At 53.5% G+C, this 25,414-nt stretch overlaps 1 protein-coding gene across 2 annotated transcripts in view; it reads left to right on the top strand.

The window, feature by feature from the left end:
- The first annotated feature begins 401 nt into the window (after window positions 1-401).
- CLIP2 (CAP-Gly domain containing linker protein 2) overlaps window positions 402-25,414 on the top strand; it is a 112,806-nt gene continuing 87,793 nt past the window's right edge. For both annotated transcript variants that reach the window (XM_030796058.1, XM_030796057.1), the window contains exon 1: window positions 402-738. The gene's annotated coding sequence lies outside the window, so the exon portion shown is untranslated. The remainder of the gene's footprint in view (window positions 739-25,414) is intronic.

The following is a 25,414-nucleotide window of genomic DNA, read 5'->3' as shown; positions in this document are numbered from 1 at the left end:
AGCTGCACTGTCCCCCTCCTCATCACTTTCTGTCCAGCGCCAACAGCATCTCACCTTCCCAAGCTGCCGTCCTTCCCAATGACCAGAGACATCTTTGCAAGCATAGCATGGCTGGAGGATGCGTTTCACCAAACGCGATGTAAGCACCACCAGGTGCTCAGCGCGGAGGTGGATGTGGGCGAACCCTGGACGCCCCACAAAGGACAGCTGCGGCCTGGGAAGGGAAGGAGATGGAGCGGGGAGAGAGGGAAGAGGTTGCTCCGCGTTTTCCGCCCGCCCGCCCGCTTTCCGCGCGGCACTGAGGCCTGAGAACCGCGAGGCCGCCCACGCGCGCCTGACCCGCCCCCCCCACTCCCGCCCGCCCCAGGCCCCGCCCTCCCGCGCCCGCCCCAGCGCCGGCCCCTTTTGTTCCCTCCCGGAGCCGGGCCGCTGGCTCCGCTGGCTTCGCTGGCTCCGCTGGCTCCGCGGGCGCTCGGCTTGGCTCGGCCGCGGGGCGCGCAGGCGGCTGCCGGGCGGCCTCGGTGCGCGCCTCCCGCCTTCCCAGAGACGTGGCGCGAGGCCCGGGCCCCGAGCACCGATCGCGGGGATCCCCGGCGCCAGGAGGGGGTGCAGCCGGTGGGCAGCGCCGCGCAGGGAGGGGCCGCAGCATCCTCGCCCCCCAGCGCGCCCGGGCCCGAGAGGAGGAGGCCAGGGCTCTCCGGGCCTCCCGCCGCTTAGCCTGATGCTGGAGGGACGAAGGTAGGGGCCGCTGGAAGGGCCGAGGGAGGGGGTCGCACGGGCAACAAAGGACGGAGAGATGCGGGGGGCGGCGGCCTGGCCGAAAGCGGGGCTGCGGGCCCGGAGGCATTGTCGGGGCGTGGGCAGGGGCGGGAGGGTTCGAGGCCGGCCGGTGGGCGTGGGTGGGAGCTGGCTGGGGTGTGCCCCAACTTCCCCGTTGCTTGCAGGAGAGGAGGGGGCACTGCTTGGGGTGCCAGGGTTGGGGGCTATTCCCGGGCTGCGGGTCCCCCTGTTGAAAGCATCACCAGCGTCATCGGGGTCCTTACCCTCGGACGGGGGTTGGTTTGGCCGTTCTGTTGGGGGGCCGCCCGTCCCCCCTTCCAAGGGCAGAGCAAGACGGCCGGACGCGCCGCAGGGCTCTCTGGGCTCACAGAGCCTGGGGAGCACAGCTTGGTGGGCGCGGCCATGCAGCCCCCATCTCCAAACCTGGAGTCTGGGAGAACAGGGACTGCCCCCCCCGCTCCTCCCTGCTACACCCTCTGGGGTCGCCTGGCCGATGCCCTTTGCAAAACTTGGTTGAAGTGCATGGCTGAGGTGGGGTAGGAGGAGATTGAGGCGGGCGGCTTCACTCAGGGGGTGCCCCCCCAAGCTGGCGCTGGTGGCTGGTGAGGCAGCAGATTTTCTGCGCTCCTCCCGGGGAGGGGCGGCGGCCGCGGAGGATGCTTGGCTGAACCTCCAGGGCCCGCCCGTTTGGACCTTTCAGGCAGAGCTTGGGCGCAGCGGGTGCCCACTGGGTACTGCCACGCAGGCCCCAGCCCCACCCTGGGAAGGACGGGCAGAGGGAGCACCTTGGGGGGAATCACCCACCCAGCAGTGTGTGTCCCCCAACGTCTGAGACCCCTCCTCTCACTTCTGGGTGAGAAGTGGGGGTCTGGGATGAAGGGGGCTGCCCTCACTCTTGCACGATGCCTGAGGGAGGTGGGTGGGGTGGCCTAGGGCTGTGGGCAGAGGAGGAGGAGGAGGAGGGTGCGGGGAGCACCACGTGTGTGCTTCAGAAGCCTCTTCCCCATCGGTTGTAAATGTAAACAATAAGCCCTTCATTCATTCAGCTGCTGTTACCTGGCCCGACACTTCTAGGTGCTGGCTGGTCCACAGGACAGCAGCCTCGGTGCCCCCAAAAAGTGCAGCCCCGGGGGTTGATGAGTGCATTAGTGGGGAAACTGGGGGCATAGAGGGGGTCCCCTGGAGGATGGGGCAGACCAGGAAGCTTCATAGAGCATCCTGCAGAAGTTTGCTGCCAGGTTGCCTGAAGGGGGTTTGGTGCAGGAGAAATAGCGTGAATAAGGGCTTGGAGTCAGAAAAGGAGGCTATCGGGTTAGAGAAACAGCTTAGGATTTAAGGAACTTAGACCTGCGTTGAGCGCAGGATGCATTCTTGTCTTCAGTGCCTTGCCGGGGAATGATGGGATTCTGGCTTCAGGACAGGTGGAGGCGGTGGAGATGGGGAGGGGCTCCAAAGGCAGAAGAGGCAGTTGGAGGTGCCTGGGAGGAGCCTCCTCCACACACACCTGTGTGCACCTGCAAACTCCAGCCCTCAGCACTGTGCAGGCTGGGAAGGTGGTGCCTGGAATTCTGCACTCAGAGCCCAAAATCCCAGCAGGGGGAATTTACTCTAAGGAGCAGTAATCGCTTTCCAGCATCTGCTGTCTACCTTGGCGGTGAAGAGTTCAGACGCTGGAGCTTAACAGCCTGGGGTTCAAATCCCAGCTCTGCCACTCCCTAGCTATGTGACCTCACACATTGCATCTCTCTCTGCCTCGACATCCTCATCTGTAAAATTGGGATCCTTATGGTATCTGGCTTTTAGGTTGTTAGGAGAACTGTGTGCCCCTGTGACAGAGTAGATGTCCTGTAAGTGTTGTTGCTGCCATACAGAGTGACTTCCCGGCCTCCACTCACACACGTTTCAGGGAGAGGAGGCTCATGCCCCTTCCAGGCTGTTTGTCCTTCTTCGAGCAGCCTTGCTGGTTAGCCCTGACCCGGGACCTGCTGTTCTCTGCCTCACTGCAGCCTCCTCCCTGGTCCTGCCTCCCTTGGTGATGTAAAGGGAGCTGTCCCTGCTCCCCACCTGGAAGGCCTGCCCATGTGTGGTCCCCCAGTTCCCTCTTGGCCTCCCCTCCTAACCCTGCCATCCTGACAGTTGATCCTGCCCTCTTTTTTTTTTTTTTTTTTTGAAATGGAGTTTCGTTCTTGTTGCCCAGACTTGAGTGTAATGGTGCGATCTTGGCTCACTGTAACCTCTGCCTCCTGGGTTCATGCGATTCTCCTGCCTCAGCCTCCCAAGTAGCTGGGATTACAGGCATGTGCCACCATGTCCAGCTAATTTTAGTATTTTTAGTGGAGATGGGGTTTCACCATGTTGGCCAGGCTGGTCTTGAACTTCTGACCTTAGGTGATCCACCTGCCTCAGGCTCCCAAAGTGCTGGTATTACAGGCGTGAGCCACCGCACCCAGCCAGTTCTGCCCTCTTGACACCACCCACTCTACCTCCACTTCCATACCCAGGGGAGGGAAGCTGCATTTGTGACCCTCAGTTTCCCTGCTCATTGGTTCTTGTGAGAACTTCAGCTTTTGTGCAAAAAAAAAAAAAAAAAAAAAGTATATATTAAGTGCTTACTTTGTGGAGAATTGTTCTGAGCTTTTTTGAGACAGCGTCTTGCTCTGTTGCCCAGGCTGGAGTGCAGTGGTGCCACCTCGGCTCACTGCAACCTCCACCTCCCAGATTCAAGTGATTCTCCTGCCTCAGCTTCTTGAGTAGCTGGGACTACAGGCCCAAGCCACCAAGACTGGCTAATTTTTTGTAGTTTTAGTAGAGGCAGGGTTTCACCATGTTGGCCAAGCTGGTCTCAAACTCCTGACCTCTCAAAGTGCTGGGATTACAGGCGTGAGCCACCACGCCCGGCCTGGTTCTGAGCTCTTTAAATTCATTCCTTCATTTGTGGATATTTTAATAAGGCTGCCTACATTTTACAGATAAGAATATCCTGGCACAAAGAAGTGGCTGTGTCTGCCCTTGATGCATTTGCTAAGCACCTACTGTATGCCTGGGAGGCATTCTTCCTTCGGCCACACCATTTTACCCACCCTCTTCGGGTTCATGTCCCTGAACAATTATGATTCTGCCTTCTCAGACACCCATCCCTTTTGCTCAGGTGCAAAGTCCAAACACGCTATCTAGCTTTTAGGGTCCGCCCCCAGTTGGTTGTATCTTTCCACTGCAGCTCTTCCCATGCTCCCAGGCTGGGCACACCCAGACTTGCCTCACCTAAGGCTGACGTGGCCCCTTTAATAAACTGTCAGGAGTGGGCATGGTTTGAGGAGCAGGGCTGGCTTTGAGGGTGGTGTGGGGGTGCCCTCCGATCCCATACCTTTGGGATTATTTTGTTGCAGGGAACAGGAACCTGCTTCAATTAGGTTAAGTGAAAAGGGACTTAAGAGTGGAGAACAGAGAACTTGTGCAGCAAACAATTGGAGGCGACCTGGCCCCCCGGGACCCCGGAAGCTGGCAGGCACCTCCTCCTCTGGCTTTCCTCTCTGTGGACTGCAGTTTCATTTTCTCGGCCTCTCTCAGCGCATCCATCCCGTCTCTTTCTCCTTTCCCCTACAGGCTCCGTCTCCTTGGGTTGTGAGCATGGCTGTGTTGAAAGGGGCTGTAGCCTGAGTCCATGGGACCTCCCAGTGGGGGTCTGCTTCATCTTGGGGTGCAGAGAGACACTGATTGATCCAGCCTGGATGAGGAAGCCCACCCGCCTCTGCTTGGCTGGTCGGTGGGGGGCCGGGGGACAGGTCACGTGGTCTCTGGGGCTGGCACAGCTGGGATAATTGGTCGGCTGCATTGATGATGAAGGTTGTGTGCTAGGTGAGGCCCAGCGAATCTGGGCATTCGGGGAGTTCATGAGCTGATGGGGGAGGCAGACCTGTGGTCAATTAGCCATTGTGCCACAGGATGTGGGACTGATCACTTGCAGCATGATTTGTTGAAAGAAACCAGAGTGCACTGATCAGGCCAGTGTGGGGAGGAGAGGACAGGTGGGATGGCCAGGGCTGCCTGCCACTGGCTTCCCCTGGCCCTGCCCTGGGACAGTAGGAGGCCATCTCCTTTCAAGACCTGGAGATTTGGGTCCAACCGGCAGCGTGGGACTCCAGATTTTTTTTTTTTTTTTTTTTTTTGAGATGGAGTTTCGCTCTTGTTGCCCAGGCTGGAGTGCAGGGGCATGATCTCAGCTCACCACAACCTCCGCCTCCGGGGTTCAAGTGATTCTCCTGCCTCAGCCTCCTGAGTAGCTGAGATTACAGGCATGCGCCACCATGCCTGGCTAATTTTGTATTTTTAGTAGAGATGGGGTTTCACTATGTTAGCCAGGCTGGTTTCGAACTCCTGACCTCAAGTGATCTGCCCGCCTTGGCCTCCCAAAGTGCTGGGATTACAGGCATGAGCCACCGTGCCCAGCCAGAGCCTCCTACCCTGGCTCTTCTCACTGGGCTGCAAGGCTAGGGCCATCAGGCTAGGGCCGTCACAACAGAACCAGTAATACAAAACTCATGTTTGCAGAGGAAATACTTCAAAATGTTAATGAAACGTTTCCCTTCTGAGTAGAAGGCAGAACAGGACAGATGGTTTTTATTAACGAGGCCTGAATTTAGGACCTTCTCTACTTAACGGCTTCTGTCTTGACGGAGCGTTTCTTGCTCCATGGCTGGGATCATACCTTCCACTCTAGCCTGAGCCCTGAGCGACACCCACTCCGGATTCATTTCCCTCCTTTGCCTTTTCGGCCCCTTGGGATGAGAGGGTGGAATTTCCGGCTCACAAGGAGGAGTGCCTGGTTTTTCAACGTTGCCCCCATCACCCTGAGGGTCTCAAGCTGGTCTGCCCTTGCCTGTAGCTAAACCTGGCTGATGCTGCCCTAGCTCCTTTTGGGGTGCTCCAGCCCCTGCCCACCTCACAATGTGCAGCATTGAGCTTCCAGAAGCTTTTACTAAATTGGGAAGACATCCGCCCTGCTTCCTGACGATGTAAACAATATCAGCCCTTTCCAGAAACATTTCAAGGCCAGGCACTTTGATGCCTAGTGGAGCTGTTGGCTGGGCAACGGTTGCATATTGATCTGAAGGTTATGCAGGGAGGCTGGGCTCTGGTGTGGTGGGTGGGGTAGTCTGAAGGGCTTCCTGGAGGAATAGAACTGGGGCTAGGTTTTGTTTTGTTTTGTTTTGAGACAGGGCCTGGCTCTGTCACTCAGGCTGGAGTGCAGCGGCGTGATCTCGGCTCACTGCAGCTTCGACCTCCCAGGCTCAAGCCATCGTCCCACCTTAGTTAGCCTCTCTAGTAGCCATGATTACAAGTGCATGTCACCATGCCCAGCTAAATTTTATATTTTTTTGTAGACAGGCTTTTACCGTGTTGCCCAAGGTGGTCTCAAACCCCTGAGATCAAGCGATCCTCCCACCTTGGCCTCCCAAAGTGCTAGGATTATAGGTATGAGCCACCGCACCCAGCTGGGGCTGAGTTTTGAAGCATAGTGGGCTTGAGGCAGTTAAGGAGGGCATTCATGATGGGGTCAAAGGGAAAAAAGTCGAGAAGCTGGGGAAGCAGGGAGTAGAGTGTCAGTCTGGGGGCTCATTGAAGAACCCACCATTCTCCCACGTTGAGTGTGAAGTTGGGGAAGTTATACTGGCAGCAGGAAGAAGTAATGTTGGGTGTCTGGGTTTTTTGCCACCTCATACATTTCTACTTCTGCTGGGCTGTTCCCTTTTGTAATGTAGGCTGTTCCCTGCACAAACCCATTCATTCGTTTCTTTACTTTGCTCACATTCAGCTTCTTTGGAGCCAGGGGCCACAGAGGAGAGGGAAGACATCTGAAAGGGGCTTGTGTGTTCTTCGTCTGATTCCAGAAAGGACTTGAGGTGATTTACAAAGATAAATGCAGTCTAACCAGATTCCAGAAAGGACTTGAGGTGATTTACAAAGATAAATGCAGTCTAACCAGATTAAAAGTAAATGAAAAAATTAGGCCAGGCATCAGGGCTCACGCCTGTAATCCCAGCACTTTGGGAGGCCAAGGAGGGGGAATCGCTTGAGCCTAGGAGTTTGAGACCAGCCTGGGCAACATAGCCAGACTTCATCTCTACAGAAAATTCAAAAATTAGCTGGGTGTGGTCCCAGCTACTCGGGATGCTGAGGCAGGAGGATCTCTTGAACCCAGGAGTTTGAGTCTGCAGTGAGCTATGATCGTGCCACTGCACTCCAGCCTGGACGACAGAGTGAAACCCTGTCTCCAAAAAAAAAAAAAGAGTTTTTATAGAGGTAATCAAGTTCAAATGAGGTCATTTGGGCCCTCATCCAATATGACTGGTGTCCTCATCCAATATGACCGCTGTCCTTGTAAGAAAAGGACATTTGGACACAGGCATGTTCAGAGGGAAGACCACACGAGGACCCAAGGAGAAGACAGCCATCTACACGCCAAGGAGAGAGGCCTCCGAAAAAAACAACCCTGCTGTGCCCAGCGCGGTGGCTCAAGCCTCACGCCTGTAATCCCAGCACATTGGGAGGCCGAGGCAGGCAGATCACCTGAGATCAGGAGTTCGAGACCAGCCTGGACAACATGGCGAAACCTGTCTCTACTAAAAATACAAAAATTAGCCAGATGTAGTGGCGCACACCTGTAATCCCAGCTACTCAGGAGGCTGAGGCAGGAGAATCACTTGAACCGGGGAGGCAGAGGCTGCAGTGAGCTGAGATTGCCACACTGCACTCCAGCCTGAGCAACAGAGCGAGACTAAGAGGGCCGAGCATGGTGGCCCACGCCTGTAATCCCAGCACTTTGGGAGGCTGAGGCAGGCAGATCACAAGGTCAGGAGTTCGAGACCAGCCTGGCCAATATGGTGAAACCCCGTTTCTACTAAAACGATAAAAAATTAGCCGGGTGTGGTGGTGCGCACCTATAGTCCCATCTACTTGGGAGGCTGAGGCAGGAGAATTGCTTGACCCCGGGAGGCGGAGGTTGCCGTAAGCCAAGATTGCATCACCGCACTCCAGCCTGGGCAACAGAGTAACTTTGTCTCAAAAAAAAAAAAAAAAAGAAAAGAAAAGAAAAAGAAACCAACCCTGCTGATACCTTGGCCTTGGACCTCCAGCCTCCATAGCTGTGAACCCTACATCTCTGTTGTTTAAGCCACCTAGTCTGTGGTCCTTTGTAATGACAGCCATAGCAGACTAATACAGTCCCTAAGACCAGCATTTGTTCCCTTGCAGACACCATCGTCCCCAGTTACTTGCTGATCAGCAGTGGGTCACCTCTCTGACGCAGGTATCTGGGCTCCTGGCTTGCTGCTCCGTCCCTTCTCCTTGGAGTCTGTGTCCTCAGTCAGCTTGGGCCTGGGGTACAGGGGAAGAGATGCATCTGTACAGCTGCAGAATCCTGGTGTGAGCTCAAGAGAGCCTCTAAGGGCAGCTGTGCCAACAAGAGCAGGGACCGGCTGGGTGTGGTGGCTCACACCTATAATCCTAGCACTTTGGGAGGCCAAGGCAGGAGAATTACTTGAGCTCAGGAGCTTGAGACCAGCCTGGGCAACCTAGCAAGGGCCCATGTCTACAAAAAAGAAGAAAAAAATAACTGGGCATGGTGGCGCCTGCCTGTAGTGCCACTGGGGTGGGAGGAGCTGAGGCACGAGGATTGCTTGAGCCTGGGAAGTTGAAGTTGCAGCGAGCCATGATTGTGCCACCACCCTCCAGCCTGGGGGACAGAGCGAGACCCTGTCTCAAAACAACAACAACAACAACAACAACAAAAAACAACAACAAAAAAACAGAATAACAAAACAAAAGCAGGGCCTCCCCTTTGAGAGGAAGCCTCAGCCTCTGTCTACTTGAACCCCTCCAGTGATGGGGGGCTCACTGCCTGTTCCTTTGTTTGTGGGACCTACCCCTGGGAACACTCCATGCCTTGCGTGCTTGGGGGACCAGCCTTTCCAGCATGATCTGTCAGTCGGAATGTTGATCTGTTTCTCTCTGTCCTTCCCAGAGATAGCTCCAAGCAGGCTGGGTGAATGTGGTGATGGGGTGCGAACAAGGCACTGTAAGAATCCAACTCGATGTGGGGAGGATGAGAGTAGCAGAGGAGGGCATTTTTTTCTTTTTTTTTTGAGACAGAGTCTCGTTCTGTCACCCAGACTGGGGTGCAGTTGTGCCATCTTAGATCACTGCAACCTCCACCTCTAGGGCTCAAGCGATCCAGAGGAGGGCATTTTAATGCATTCATATATTCACTAAACATGTATTTTTGAGCTCCTCTATGGGCCGGGTGCTGTCCTAGGTACCGAGAGCCCAGCAATGAACAAGATATGCAAAGATCTTGCCCTCCTAAAGCTGCACCCACGGTCTGGTGCAGTACCCACGCTTGCAATCTCGGTGCTTTGGGAGGCCGAGGCAGGAGGATCACTTGAGCCTAGGAGTTCGAGACCAACCTAGGCAACATAGTGAGACCCTGTCTCTTATTTTTATTTATTTACTTTTTTTTTTGAGACACAGTTTCACTCTGTTGCCCAGGCTGGAGTGCTGTAGCGTGATCTCAGCTCACTGTGACCTCCACCTCTGGGTTCAAGCAATTCTCATGCCTCAGCCTCTCCAGTAGCTGGGATTACAGGTGCCTGCCACCACACCCTGCTAATTTTTTTTTTGTGTGTGTGTTTTTAGTAGAGACAGGGTTTTGCAATGTGGGCAGGCTGGTCTTGAACTCCTGATCTCAGGTGATCCACCCATCTCGGCCTCCGCAAGTGCTGGGATTACAGGCATGAGCCACCACACCTGGCCCCTGTCTCTGTTTTATTTTATTTTATTTTATTTATTTTATTTTTTATTGATTTTATTTTTTATTTTATTTTATTTTATTTATTTTATTGAGACAGAGTTTCACTCTGCTGTCCGGGCTGGAGTGCAGTGGCGTGATCTTGGCTGACTGCAGCCTCCGCCTCCTGGGTTCAAGCAATTCTCCTGCCTCAGCCTCCCGAGTAGCTGGGATTACAGGCACGTGCCACCACACCTGGCTAATTTTTTGTATTTTTAGTAGAAATGGGATTTCACCATGTTGGCCAGGCTGGTCTCGAACTCCTGACCTCAGGTGATTGCCACCGCCAGCCTCGGCCTCCCAAAGTGCTGGGATTACAGGCATGAGCCACCGTGCCCGGCCTGTCTTTATTTAAAAAAAATGTTTAGGTAAAAAAGTTGCGCCCAGTGAGAGGAAGGGCATTCTAGGAACCCGGCATGGCACATGCAAAAGCCTGGACGTGTGACCTAGTGGATATGAGTGTGGGTGGGTGTCTGTGGCTTTCAGCCAGAATTTGATGACTAACATGCAGTTCCCTTTCTGGAAGCAACAAAAGAAAAAAAAACTGATGTTGAGGCCAGGTACGGTGGCTCACACCTGTAATCCCAGCACTTTGGGAGGCCGAGGCAGGATGATCACTTGAGCCCAGGAATTGGAGAACAGCCTGGGCACCTTGGCAAAACCCTGTCTCTATAAAAAATGCAAAAATTAGCCGGGTGCGGTGTCTATAATCCCAGCTACTCAGGAGGCTGAGGTGGGAAGATTGCTTGACCCCAGGAGTTTGAGGCTGCAGTGAGCTGTGATCGTGCCACTGCATTCCAGCCTGGGCAACACAGCAAGACCCTGTCTAAAAAAAAAATTAAATAAATAAATAAATAAATAAATAAAGACCCTGCCTTGAAGGCTTATTAGTGACTGTCCTAACTCCTGGGCCACCAAGTTCTATTCCTCCTCCACCCTCCCCACCCCTAGTAGTGTCCTGGGCTGCCCTTCAGGGGCATAGCAGGTGCTCATGGCCTGCTGGGTTCATCTTTTCTCCAAGCTACCACATCCTAGAGTAGACCCTGGTTTGCACCCTGTCCCCTCTGGCTGGGGCCGCTTATGCCACTCAGGGACCAGGCCTGAACCTCAGTGGGCTCAGCCTCTTCCCCAACCCTTGCCTGCAGGAGAAGGTGTGGGAGTGAGAGAGCTGCAGTGCTGACTCGAGGCCCTTCTTCTTCTTCTTCTTCTTTTTTTTTTTTTTGAGACGGAGTTTTGCTCTTGTTGCCTAGGCTGGAGTGCAATGGCGTGATCTCGGCAGCTCACCGCATCCTCTGCCTCTCGAGTTTAAGCGATTCTCCTGCCTCAGCCTCCCAAGTAGCTAGATTACAGGCATGTGCCACCACGCCCGGCTAATTTTGTATTTTTAGTAGAGACAGGGTTTCTCCATGTTGGTCAGGCTAGTCTTGAACTCCCGACCTCAGGTGATCCACCTGCCTTGGCCTCCCAAAGTGCTGGGATTCCAGGCATGAGCCAGTCCACCCAGGTTTTTTTTTTAGACAGAGTTTTGCTCTTGTTGCCCAGATTGGAGTGCAGTGGCGCAATCTCAGCTCACTGCAACCTCAGCCTCCTGGGTTCAAGCGATCCTCCTGCCTCAGCCTCCCTGGTAGCTGGGAATTCAAGCACGTGCCACCGCACCCGGCTAATTTTTGTATTTTTAGTAAAGATGGGGTTTTGCAAATTTGGCCAGGCTGGTCTCGAACTCCTGACCTCAAATGATTCACCCGCCTTGGCCTCCCAAAGTGCTGGGATTACAGGCATAAGCCTCCGCACCTGGCCTCTTCCCACCTTTCGTAGTCTCCAGCGTCTATTATTCCCCTCTGTATTTTCATGTATACCCACTGTTTAGCTCCCAGTTACAAGTGCAATCATGTGGTATTTGATTTTCTGAGTTGTTTCGCTAGGGATAATGGCTCCCAGTTCCATCCATGTTGCTGAAAAAGACATGATTTCTTTTTTTTTTTTTTTTTTTGAGACGGAGTCTTGCTCTGTTGCCCAGGCTGGAGTGCAGTGGTGCCATCTCAGCTCACTGCAAAATCCGCCTCCCGGGTTCACGCCATTCTCCTGCCTCAGCCTCCCGAGTAGCTGGGACTACAGGCGCCCTCCACCACACCAGGCTAATTTTTTTGTATTTTTAGTAGAGACGGGGGTTTCACTGTGTTAGCCAGGATGGTCTCGATCTCCTGACCTCATGATCCGCCCGCCTCGGCCTCCCAAAGTGCTGGGATTACAGGCGTGAGCCACCGTGCCCAGCCTGATTTCATTCTTTTTGATGGCTGAGTGGCATTCCGTGGTAGACATATACTGCATTTTCTTTATCCAGTCCTCCCTTGACGGACACATATGTCGATTCCATATCTTTGCTCTTGTGAATTGTTCTATGATCAACATACCAGTGCTGGTATCTTTTGGATAGAATGAATCATTTTCCTTTGGGTAGATGGCAATTAGTGGGATTGCTGGATGGAAGGGCCGTTCTATGTTCAGTTCTTTGAGAAATCTTTGCACCATTTCCCATAAAGGTTGTACTAATTTACATTCTCACCAACAGTGTATACGCGTTCCCTTTTCTCCACATCTTCTCCAACATGCATTGTTTTCAGGCTTTTGAATAATAGCCAGTCTGACTGGCATAAGATGGTATCTCATTGTGATTTTAATTTGCATGTTCTGATGATCTGTGATGCTGGGCATTTTTTATATGGTTCTTGGCCGCTGGTATGTCTTCTTTTGTATACACTCTTTTTATGTCTGACTTCTTTCACTCGAGATTGTAATTGCAAGGTTCTTACACATCATTGCATGCAGTTGGCATTCATTCATTCTCATTGCTGTATGTTATTCTATTGTGTGAACAAACCACAACTTATTTACTTATTGTTGTTATTATTATTATTATTGAGATGGAGTCTTGCTCTTGTCACCAGGCTAGAGTGCAATAGCGTGATATTGGCTCACTGCAACCTTCACCTCCAGGGTTCAAGCGATTCTCCTGCCTCAGCCTCCTGAGTAGCTGGGATTACAGGCACCCACCACAGTGCCCGGCTAATTTTTTTTTTTTTTTGTATTTTTGGTAGAGACGGGGTTTCACCATGTTGGCCAGGCTGGTCTCAAACTCCTGACCTCAGGTGATCTGCCCACCTCGGCCTCCCAAAGTGTTGGGATTACAGGCGTGAGCCACCACGCTTGGCATTTTTTTTTTTTTTTTGAGACAGTCTTGCTCTGTTGCTAAGACTGGAGTGCAAAGGCGTGATCTCAGCTCACTGCAGCCTCTACCTCCTGGGTTCAAGTGATCCTCCTGCCTCAGCCTCCCAAGTAGCTAAGATTACAGGTGCCTGCCACCATGCCAGGCTAATATTTGTATTTTTAGTAGAGATGGGGTTTCACCATGTTGGCCAGGCTGGTCTCAAACTGCTGGCCTCAAGTGATCCACCCGCCTTGACCTCCAAAAGTGCTGGGATTACAGGCGTGAGCCACCATGCTTGGCCTTATTGACTCATTCTAATGGTGATGGATGTGTGAGTTATTTTCAGTGTTGAACCTTTTTTTGTGGCTGGTGGTTCTGAGCATGCCAACTCTGTGTGTGTGTCCAGCTCCCTTGAGACAGACAGGCTGGGCGTTCCCAGGGCCCTGTGGTCCCCCAGGCTGTTGGCAGGGCAAGGAAGATGCCTCCTTTATTTTTTATTTTTTTATTTTTAAAATTTTTTTGAAATAAGAGTCTTAGTCTGTCACCCAGGCTGGAGTGCAATGGCGTGATAACGGCTCACTGCAACCTCCGCCTCCCTGGTTCAAGCGATTCTCCTGCCTCAGCCTCCCAAGTAGCTGGGATTATAGGTGCACACCACCACGCTCGATTAATTTTTGTATTTTTAGTAGAGATGGGGTTTCACCATGTTGGCCAGGCTGGTCTCGAACTCCTGACCTCAGGTGATCCACACGCCTCAGCCTCCCAAAGTGCTGGGATTACAGGTGTGAGCCACCACGCCTGGCCAGAAGATGCCTCCTCTACAACTGAGGAACCGCGGCCCTGAGCTCGGACATAGTGAGAATGGTAGCGTGTGGGACCGGAACCTGGGCTTCTAGACTCAACGCTTGCTTGTCTCCCAGCTGCAGGTGCCAGAGAAGTTGGGGTTTGACTGGGGCACTTGGCCTGGGTCTGTCCTGCCCTGCTCAGCCCACGAGCGCAGAGCCCTTCACTGTGTAAACCTGGTCTGCACTATCCACTGTGGTCTTGCCAGTTTCATCTCCCTCCCTCCTGTTTGAAGCCACATGGGCTTGCGGAGCCTGGGTTCGAGCCCCGGATCTGCGGTGATGCTGGGGGCAAGGCCCCATCCCCATGCTGACTCTCAGCTGTCCCCACTATCTGGATGGCCGCCAGGCCAATGGGTGCTCTCAGGGCAGCTCGAGATTTATCCTCACCCCATTCTTCTTGGGGATCCCCCATACCCCTACTGCTGGCCAGCAGCTGTGTGAGTGTTGCCTGCACAGCTGGGGCTGCAGCTCCCCCCAGGCCTGGCAGAGAAGACTGACCAAGTATGGGTGGAGACAGCAGTACAGACAGCCAGGCACCCTCCCATCAGCTCTCCCAGGCCGGAGGGATAGTGGGTATAAGGCTCAGAGCTTCAGCTTCCGCCTGAGAGCCGGCAAGACTCACAGGGAAGGGGCCGTCCAGCCCTGCCCTCTGCTTGCCCTGGACAGGGAGGATGTGGAGACTCTAGCTTCACCACTGGGTGACCTAAGTCAAGCTTCTCAGATTCCCTGAGCCTTGGGCAAATGCAAACAAAGCCGTGTGGGATGGATGGGCAGTGGGGCCCGTGGGGCAGGTGAGGTGCCAGCCTGGAGTGGTGTTACACCCAGGACCCCCTGCTGGATTCTGCATGGTGCAGGATTGGGGTGGGACTGGCATTCAAGTGCATGTGTGCACATTGGGGTGCTTGGCAGGGCAGGGCAGGGCTTGGGGAGCCCCCTTCATGCTCAGAGAAGGGCTCACCATTGGCTCGGAAAGCCTGGCCTGGCAGTGAGCATTTTGGGGTCCTCTCTGTTGGGGGCTTGCCTTTTGGTGGGTGTGTAGTGGAGATAATGTTTCCGTCTCTCTCCCCTTGTGTCTCTTATCTTTTTTTTTTTTTTTTTTTTTTAGAAATAAGGTCTTAGGTCGGGCGTGGTGGCTCACGCCTGTAATTCCACCACTTTGGGAGGTGAAGGTGGGTGGATCACCTGAGGTCAGGAGTTCGAGACCAGCCTGGCCAACATGATGAAACCCTGTTTCTACTAAAAATACAAAAATTAGCCAGGTGTGGTGGCGCACTCCTGTAGTCTCAGCTACTTGGGAGGCTGAGGCATGAGAATCACTTGAACCTGGCCGGCAGAGTTTGCAGTGAGCCAAGATCATGCCACTGCATTCCAGAATGGGTGACAGAGTGAGACTCGGTCTCAAAAAAAAAAAAAAAAAGACAGGGTCTTGCTCTGTGGCCCAGGATGGGGTTCAGTGGCATGATCACAGATCACAGCTCACTGCAGCCTCAAACTTCTGGGCTCAAGCAATCTTCCTGCCTTAGCCTCCTAAGTAGCTGGGACTATAGGTGTGTGTCACCATGCCTGGCTTTTTATTTTTTTTTTTATTATTTTTTTTATTTTTTAGGAGGTGAGGTCTCACTGTGTTGTCCAGGCTGGTCTCGAACTCCTGGCCTCAAGTGATCCTCTTGCCTTGGCATCCCAGAGTGCTAGGACTGCAGGCGTGAGCCACTATATCTAGCCTATCTTTATCTTTCTTTTAAAAAAATGATTAAGAAGCCAGGCATGGTGGCTCATGCCCGTAATCCCAGCACTTTGGGAGGCCAAGGCAGGCAGATCACCTGAGGTCAGGAGTTCAAGACCAGCCTGGCCAACATGATGAAACCCCATCTCTACAAAAATACAAAAATTAGCTGGGCATGATGGTAGGTGCCTGTAATCCCAGCACTCTGGGAGGCTAAGCCAAGAGGATCGCATGAAGCCAGGAGTTCAAGACCAGCCTGGCAACATAGTGAGATCCTGTCTCTACAAAAATTACCGAGTATGGTGGCATACACCTGTGGTCCCAACTACATGGGAGGCTAAGGAGGGAGGATCACTTGAGCCCAGGAGTTCGAGGCTGCAGTGAGCTATGACTGCGTCACTGCGCTCCAGCCTGGGTGACAGAGGGAGACCCTACCTCCAAAAATAAATAAATAAATAAATACATACATAAATAAATAAATTTCCCAGGTATCCCACCCCAGTCCCCTCTCACCACCAAACCACCCCTCCCTGCTCTTACAGTGGAGTTCATCCTGTGGGTGCCTCCAGGGCAGGTGGGCCAATTGCCAGGGAGGACCCTCTAGGGGACCACCTGTCCCTCCAGTGTACACTCACGTCCCCTGTCCAGCCCAGGCGCTCTGCCATCTGTGCCCACCCACCCACTGCTCTGCCCTCTCTCCAACACTTGGCATTGCCAGGCCTTTTGACTCGCCCATCAGATGGGGCACCCTAGGTTTGCCTTTTTCCTGTTCCTGGGGAGGCCCAGCGGCTCTCTGTCTCTCAGCTGGTGGATTTTGCAGCCTGCCTCCCCCACAAAGGCTGGTCCCATTCCTGCCCACCTATCGTTGGGTTGCCCTCAGGTTGGTGCCCTGTGGTTCCTTTGAGTTCTCTGCTGCAGCCCCTACCTCCCCCCGCCTCCCTCCCAGCGTCCCCTCTCTGTCCCAGATCAGGCCTCATTTTGTTTGTTGTTTGTTTGTTTGTTTTTGAGATGGAGTCTCACTTTGTCACCCAGGCTGGAGTGCAATGGCAGCATCTCAGCTCACTGCAACCTCTGCCTCCTGGGTTCAAGTGATTCTCCTGCCTCAGTCTCCCAAGTAGCTGGGATTACAGGCACACGCCACCACGCCCGGCTAATTTTTCTACTTTTAGTAGAGATGGGGTTTCGCCTTGTTGCCCAGGCTGGTCTTGAACTCCTGATCCTCCCGTCTTGGCCTCCCAAAGTGCTAGGATTATAGACGTGAGCCACCGTACCCAGCCACATTTTGGGGATCTGCTTCCATCTTAGCAGCTCCCAGCTGGCTTCTCTCCCTGCACCCCAACCCCCTCGCCCCTGCTGCCAATTCACCATCATCCTCAGCTCCCAGAGCGGTCTTGCTGGTGTGCTTGTCTGATCGTGGGGGACCCCTAGCTTGGAGTCTCTCTGTGGCCCCTCATCCCCTCAGCCTGATTGCTGGGGCACGTCCGGGAGACCCTGCCTGTTTCTCACACTCTCTAGATGCCCCCCTGCATTCCAGTCCCACCAGATCCTTGGGTGTTGAGTGGACCTGGCAGAGCGTGGTCAGTTTCCCTTGCCAGATCCCAGACCCTCTGCCCCGCAGGTGCTCCCTGCCCAGGCTCCCGGTTACGGGGCCCTTGTTCCTCCGAGAGGGGCTGTTGTGCCTGGCGCCCTAGGGCTTGTGGCATGTGGGCAGGGGCTGTGCTGAGCCTACCTCTGGGGCCTGATTGTGGGGACTGCGGGTTACACCTCAGGAAGTGTGGGCATGAGCGCCCCAGCTGCCGGGACCGCTGAGGGCCCTGGGGAGAGTGGGCTCTGGTGAAGGCTGGACGTGACCCACCCCAGCCAGCAGCAGCGTCCCTGCCAAGTCCCTGCCCTTCCAGGAGTGAGCCACGTCCGGGGTCTCTGCAGGCGTGCCCGCTTCCTGGCTCCTGCCTCCCTCGCCCCAGGACGAGGCTGGCCCGCCAAACGGAGATGGGCTTTCCACTGCTCTATTTGGCACCCGTCCCCCTCCGCCAGGGCCCTGATTGGCAGAGAGTTCCGAGGCTGCAGCCCGCCACCCCCGGGCAGCTGAAATGGAAGCCGTGAAATGCAGCCGGGGCTCGTCTCCGGGAAACGGCAGCAGAGGGTGGCACAAAAGGGGGCCTGTTGGTTTGAATGCCACCCCGCCCTCGCCTGTCCGTCCTGTGCACCAGGGCCTCCAGAGAGTAGTGACAGTCCCCTTCCCGAGCAGCCGGGCACACTCCTGGGGTGTCTTCTCTGCCTCACTCCCAGGAGGTGGTGACACTTGTACCCCATTTTACAGGTAATGAAACTGAGGCTCTCTCTGAGCCAAGGGCTCACAGCCACTCAGGGTAAGTCTGGGGTTTGGAGCTGGGACTGCGCCGGGCTTTTCCGCCTCCCACGTCGGCCACAGTGTGGCCAGAGGCCAATTTATCATCAAGTCTCAGCGTTTTCCAAGAATCCCTCTCTCTTGCTCTGTCCCACCAGCGCAGCTGAGTCACACGAGGGCAGGTGGCCTCCCCCTTCTTCCTGTTCACTATTCTCCCCTCTCCCCTTCCGGGTGTTCCTTGGGGACAGTGGGGGCTGCTCCCCCTCTGCACCCTTCTCCCCCTCCCACAGCAAGGATGGCTGGGCCTGACTGAATGCCGCCTTGGTTCTTCTCTCCTGCCAGCTCTTTGGTTTCCTTTGTGAGCCGTGGCAGGCGGACGCTGTCCCCAGAGGCCAGGGGGCTCACAAATGTTATTCCAGGGCTGGGCTGGGCAGGATGGGAGGTAGGGAAGGGCCAGACCCGGGTCTGATTCCAGGACAGCCACTTAGCAGTGTGTGACTTTGAGTCCCCAAACTTCTCTGCACTCGGGAAGCTCCACCTGTCAGAGGACCTCTGCCTTGTCCAGGGGCTGGGGAGGACATGAGGCCACATTCATGCAATGCCTGGTAGACAGTAGGTTCATTTTTTGTTTTTTTGTTTGTTTGTTTTTTTTGAGTCTCGATCTGTCGCCCAGGCTGTAGTGCAGTGGCACCATCTCGGCTCACCCCAACCTCTGCCTCCTGGGTTCAAGCGATTCTCCTGCCTCAGCCTCCGGAGTAGCTGGGACTACAGGCGCGCGCCACCATGCCTGGCTAATTTTTTTGTATTTTTAGTAGAGACAGGGTTTCACTATGTTGGCCAGGCTGGTCTCAAACTCCTGACCTTGTTATCTGCCCGCCTCAGCCTCCCAAAGTTCTGGGATTACAGGCATGAGCCACCGCGCCCGGCAACAGTAGGTTCTTCATGCTGGAGGCTGCTGGGGGGTTCGGGAGGCCCAGAGGGCAATTTTGGGAGCGTTCCCTGGGAGGAGTGTTTCTGGGGATTTGTGGCCTGGAAGGCCTTTGTCCTCTGGGCTGCTGTAGATGTGCTCTTGTGGGAATTCCAGATCATGGCTCTGTGCCAGGCACCATGGCTCAGGCTGGGTTCTCAGAGAAGAGAGACTATGGCCCCGCCTGAAGTTGCCTGTAAGCTCCCAGGTGGCATGACGAAGACAGACAAGAACGACATACTCTCTCCTCTTTGGCTCCACATGTGATCCTGAGGTCTCTGTGGGCTGAAGGTCCTGGGAGGCTTCCTGGAGGAGGTGGCATCAGGCTAGGTGTCAGTAGGTAATGCAAATAGGTGAAGTGAAGCAGGTGGGAGAAAAGGCACAGGCGGCCTTTGGGAGGTGGGACAGTGTCAGGAGGGTGGTAAGGACTGCAGGGTCATCTGCAGGAGCCTCCAGTGCCAGGGACAGGGTTCTCACGCCTGGTCTCTGCCTCAGAGGGGATGCTGGCTGGTGGGGAGGCCAGACCGGCTGTGTGATGACCTGTGGTGTCTGACCAGCTGGGCTGATCACCACGAGCCACTCAGACCTGAGTGCTATGTCCTAAGGAGGTGAGAATGGTGTCCTGGACTTCTCACCTCTTGGGTCAGTATCATTCATTCATTCATTCATTCATAATCTAGTTTGCTTGTTTGTTTGTTTGTTTATATTTCTTTATTTTGAGATGGAGTCTCACTTTGTTGCCCAGGCTGGAGCGCAGTGGTGCGATCTCGGCTCACTGCAACCTCCGCCTCCCGGGTTCAAGAGATTCTCCTGCCTCAACCTCCCAAGTAGCTGGAACTACAAGCGTGTGCCACCACGCCCGGCTAATTTTTGTATTTTTAGTAGAGACGGGGTTTCACGATGTTGGCTGGGCTGGTCTCAAACTCCTGACCTCCAGTGATCTGCCTGCCTGCCATCTTTTCATGTGCTTATGGGCTGTTTATATATCTTCTTTGGTGAAATGTGTATTCAAAGTGCTGAGATTACAGGCGTGAGCCACTGCGCCCGGCCCTTTTTAAAAAAATTTTTAGGCCGGGCGCGGTGGCTCACGCCTGTAATCACAGCACTTTGGGAGGCCGAGGTGGGCAGATCACGAGGTCAGGAGATCGAGACCATGGTGAAACCCCGTCTCTACTAAAAATACAAAAAATTAGCTGGGCGCAGTGGCGGGTGCCTGTAGTCCCAGCTACTCAGGAGGCTGAGGCGGGAGAATGGCGTGAACCCGGGAGGCGGGGCTTGCAGTGAGTCGAGATTGCACCACTGCACTCCAGCCTGGGCAACAGAGCGAGACTCTGTCTCAAAAAAAAAAAAAAAAATTTAACTTTTTTAGAGACAGGGTCTCACTCTGTCTCACTCTGTCACCCAGGCTGGAGTGTGGTGATGTGCACAGCTCACTGCAGCCTCAACCTCCCGAGCTGAAGCAATCCTCTCACCTTAGCCTCCGCAGTAGCTCAGACTACAGGCACGCACCACCACACCTGGCTAAATTTTGTATTATTTTGTAGAGACAGATTTTCGCCATGTTGCCCAGGCTGGTCTCAAACTCCTGAGCTCCAGCAATTCACCCACCTCGGCCTCCCAAAGTGCTGGGATTACAGGTATAAGCCACTATGCCCGGCCTCTCCCATCTTAAGTGTATGGTTTGGGCCCGGCGTAGTGGCTCACACCTGTAATCCCAGCACTTTGGGAGGCCAATGCAGGTGGGTCACCTGAGGTCAGGAGTTTGAGACCAACCTGGCCAACATGATGAAACCCCGTCTGTACTAAAAATTAAGTGTATGGTTTGATGACTTCTAGTATAAACATAGAGTTGTGCAACTATCACCACACCCCAGTTTTAGGACATTTCTACCACCCAGAAAGTTCTCTGTGCCCGTTTGCAGCCAATCTGTGTTTCCAGGCCCAGGCAACCACTGATCTGCATTCTGTGTATACAGTTTTGAAATTTCATATGAATGGATTCATACAATATGGAGTCCTTCGTGTCTAGTTTCTTCTACTTAGCAAAATGTTTTAAACATTCATCCGGCCGGGCGTGGTGGCTCACGCCTGTAATCCCAGCACTTTGGGAGGCTGAGGCGGGTGGATCACCTGAGGTCAGGAGTTCGAGACCAGCCTGGCCAACATAGTGAAACCCTGTCTCTACTAAAAATACAAAAAGTTAGCTGGGTGTGGTGGCGGGTGCCTGTAATCCCAGCTACTCGGGAGGCTGAGGCAGGAGAATCACTTGAACCCGGGAAGTGGAGGTTGCAGTGAGCCGAGATTGTGCCATTGCCCTCCAGCCTGGGTGACAGAGCGAGACTCCGTCTCAAAAGAAAAAAAAAGCATTCATGCATTCATCTATGTTGCACATATCAGTAGTTCTTTATTGCTGAGAAGTATTCTATTATATAGATATACCACTTTGGGCCAGGCATAGTGGCTCATACCTTTAATCCCAGCACTTTGGGAGGCTGAGGTGGGGGGAATTGCTTGAGTCCAGGAATTCAAGACCAGCTTGGGCAATATAGCAAGACCCTGTCTCTACAAAAAAAAAAAAAAAAAAAAAGCATTTAGCCAGGTGTGATGGTGCATGCCTGTAGTCCCAGCTACTGGGGAGGCTGAGGTGGGAGGATTGCTTGAGCCCAGGAGGTCGAGGCTGCAGTGAGCCGTGATCACGCCACCACACTCTAGCTTGGGTGACAGAGACCTGTTAAAATGAAAACTGGTCATGGTGGCTCACTCCTGTAATCCCAGCACTTTGGTAGGCTGAGGCAGGAGGATCCTTTGAGTCCAGGAGTTCGAGACTAGCTTCGGCAACATAGTGAGACTCCAGCTGCAAAAAATAAAAAGTTAGCTGGGCATGGTGGCACTCGCCTTTGGTCCCAGCTACCCAGGAAGCTGAGGTGGGAGGATCACTTGAGTCCAGGAGCTTCCAGGCTGCAGTGAACCATGATTGCACCACTACACTCAGCCTGGGTGACAGAGTGAGACCCTGTCTCAAAAATAAAAATAAAATTAAAATAAAAAACAGCTGCCCTATTTTTGTTTGTACATGCACTGGTTGATGGAGATTTTACTTTTGGGCTGTTATGAGTAAAGCTGGTATGAACTCTTGTTTATAAAACTTTCTATGGACACATGTTTTTGCTTCTCTTGGGTGGTTGGGTTATATGGGAGGAATATTTTTAACTTTTTTTTTTGAGACAAGGTCTCACTTTGTCATCCAGGTTAGAGTGCAGTGGCACAATCTTGGCTCACTGCAACCTCTGCCTCCTGGGTTCAAGCGATTCTTGTGCCTCAGCCTCCCGAATAGTTGGGACTACAGGCATGCGCCACCATGCCCTGCTAATTGTTTTTGGATTTTTGGTAGAGATGGGGTTTCACCATGTTGCCCAGGCTGGTCTCCAACTCCTGGGCTCAGGCTATCCGCCTGCCTCGAGCTCCTATTTTTAACTTTTTTTTTTTTTTTTTTTTGAGACGGAGTCTTGCTCTATCACCCAGGCTGGAGTGCAGTGGCGCAATCTTGGCTCACTGCAAGCTCCGCCTCCTGGGTTCACGCCATTCTCCTGCCTCAGCCTCCCGAGTAGCTGGGACTACAGGTGCCCGCCACCACGCTCAGCTAATTTTTTGTATTTTTAGTAGAGATGGGGTTTCACCGTGTTAGCCAGGATGGTCTTGATCTCCTGACCTCATGATCCACCCGCCTCGGCCTCCAAAAGTGCTGGGATTACAGGCGTGAGCCACCACACTCGGCCACTATTTTTAACTTTTTAAGAAACTGCCCAACTGTTTTCCAAAGTGATTGTACCATTTTTTATTTCCGTCAACACTACGAGCATTTCAGTTCTGCATCCTCATCAGCACTTGGTATTGTCAGCTTTTAAAATTTTTAGCCATTCCCCTTGATGGGAAGTGGTATCTCTTGTGGTTTTGATCTGTATTGCCTGGATGAGTAATGATGTTAGTCATCTTTTCATGTGCTTATAGGCTGTTTGTATATCTTCTTTGGTGAAATGTCTATTCAAACCTTTCACCCATTTTTTACTGGGTTGTTGTCTTCTTAGTAAGTTGCAGAGTTCATTATGTTTCCTGAATACCAGCCCTGGCTGGGCGTGGTGGCTCACACCTGTAACCCCAGCACTTCCAGAGGTGGAAGCAGGAGGATTGCTTGAGCCCAGGAGTTTGAGACCAGCCTGGGCAACATAGCTAGACCCAGTCTCTACAAAAAATAAAAAACAATTAGCCAGGCATGGTAGGGTGCACCTGTAGTCCTAGCTATCCAGGAGGCTGAGACGGGAGGATTGCTTGAGCCCAGGAGTTGGAGGCTGCAGTGAGCTATGATCATGTCACTGCACTCCAGCCTGGGCGACAGAGTAAGACCACATCTCAAGCATAAAAAAAAAAGAATGAGAAAAAAGAATGCAAGTCTGGGCCTGGCGTGATGGCTTACACCTGTAATCTCAGCACTTTGGGAGGCCGAGGCAGGTGGATCATTTGAGGTCAGGAGTTCAAGACCAGCCTGGCCAACATGGTGAAACTCCATCTCTACTAAAAATACAAAAATTAGCCAATGTGGTGGCAATGGGACGCCTGTAGTCCCAGCTACTTGGGAGGCTGAAACAGGAGAATCACTTGAACCTGGGAGGCGGAGGTTGCAGTGAGCTAAGATTGCATCACTTGGGTGACAAAGCAAGACTCCGTCTCCAAATAAATAAATAAATAAAAGAAAGAAAGCTTGTTATTAGATACGATTTATAGCTGTTTTCTCTGTGGGAGGGATTTTGGGCAGAGAAGAGGCACTGGTAGGGGGGGCGGGGGTCAGGAGGCGGAGGGAGTTCCTTGCACTTCACTTGAGTTTCAGCAATGCTCTCTCTTCTCTGCATCTGGAATTCCTAGGTGAGAGGGTCCCCCAGCTGAGCCACGGGAGCAGGAGGCTCATTTAGTCACCCACAAGGTGGGACATTTACTGTCACCAGAGACCAACCCCACTCACCTTTGCTAGCATTGGAAATGCTGACCCAGCCTAACCAAGCTCTGAGAGAGCTGTGCCCAAAGCTCACAGTCCGGCTCCCTCATTGAACAAGCCACCAGGAGGGCCAGGTTCTGAGGACGAAGGGAGCAGCCTTGCACCGCAGCATGATTGACTCCCAGCCCCCAGAATTCCCGGGGCACCAGGGGGGTTGGAATGTTGGATTTAGCAGGCCCTGAGGGCCAGGGCTGGCAGGCATGCCCAATGCTGTCGTGGGCCCACCCCGATGTGTCGGCTCCACTGCTGTGTGCCTGGGGGCAGCTAGTTTTCCTCTGCTCTTATGGCTGCCAGCCCGAGGGAGGAGGTGATCCTTCACTCAGATGTGCCGGGACAGGTAGTAGCGTTGCTGACTCATCGGATGTCCTGAGAACACAGGCACATTCCTGCCGTGAGCGTTGTGGGTTGGCATCTGTATTCATCAGAACTTTTTTGGAAATGCAAATGACATTGTCCCTCAAATAGGTTTAGGGAAAAAAAAAAAGGCCAGGTGCAGTGGCACACACCTGTAATCCCAGAAGTTTGGGAGGCTGAGGCGGGAGGATTGCTTGACCCCAGGAGTTTTGCACCAGCCTGGGCAACATTGTGAGACCCTGTCTCAACAAAAAACTTGTAAACTTAGCTGGGGCAGGGGGTGGTGGTGGTGGCATGCATCTGTGGTCTCAGCTACTCGGGAGCCTGGGAGGTTGAGGCTGCAGTGAGCTGAAATCGTACCGCTGCACTCCAGCCTCCAGCCTGGGCAACAGAGTAAGATCCTGTCTCAAAAAAAAAAAAAAAAAAGGAGAGAGAGAGAGAAAACAATTGTGAGATTTGTTGGTTGAAGAGCTCAGTCGGGCACGGTGGCTCACGCCTGTAATCCCAGGGCTTTGGGAGGCCGAGAGGGGCAGATCACAAGGTCAGGAGATCAAGACCATCCTGGCTAACATGGTGAAACCCTGTCTCTCCTAAAAATACAAAAAATTAGCTGGCCGTGGTAGCAGGTGCCTGTAATCCTAGCTACTCAGGAGGCTGAGGCAGGAGAATGGCGTGAACCTGGGAGGCGGAGCTTGCAGTGAGCCGAGATCGCGCCACTGCACTCCAGCCTGGGCAACAGAGTGAGACTCCATCTCAAAAAAAAAAAAAAAAAAAAAAAAAAACGAAGAGCTCGAATGTCCAGCTTCAGGCTCAGCTGGATCTAGGCCCTCCTGGGGACTCAGCTCTGCTGTCTCTGTGTTGGCACCGTTCCCTGGCAGGCTCTCCCATGCGGTAACCAGGATGGCCCCTGCAGCTTCTGGCTTCCATCCTACACCCAGACAACCCCAGAGCAGGGAGAATTCTTCGTAAAGGTTTCAGCCACAGCCCAGGCCCTGGGACGCCTCACGTGATCTTCTCTGATGGCCAGGCCTGCGTTATGCATCCACTCTAGGTGTGGTAATGGCATCAACCCACATAAGTCATATGAACCAAGGATGGGGAAATGTAGGCTGGGAGCAGTGGCTCATGCCTGTAATCCCAGCAGTTTGGGAAGCCAAGGTGGGAGAATTACCTGAGGTCAGCAGTTTGAGACCAGGCTGGCCAAGATGGCAGAAACCCCTCTCTACCAAAATACAAAAATTAGCCGGGCCTGGTGGCGGGCGCCTGTAGTCTGACCTACTCAGAGGCTGAGGCAGAAGAATTGC

This window comes from Nomascus leucogenys, chromosome 17 (assembly GCF_006542625.1).
Source record: "Nomascus leucogenys isolate Asia chromosome 17, Asia_NLE_v1, whole genome shotgun sequence".
NCBI lineage: Eukaryota > Metazoa > Chordata > Mammalia > Primates > Hylobatidae > Nomascus > Nomascus leucogenys.
The sequence above is the reverse complement of the archived record's forward strand: the minus strand, read 5'-3'. Positions and strand labels throughout refer to the sequence as shown.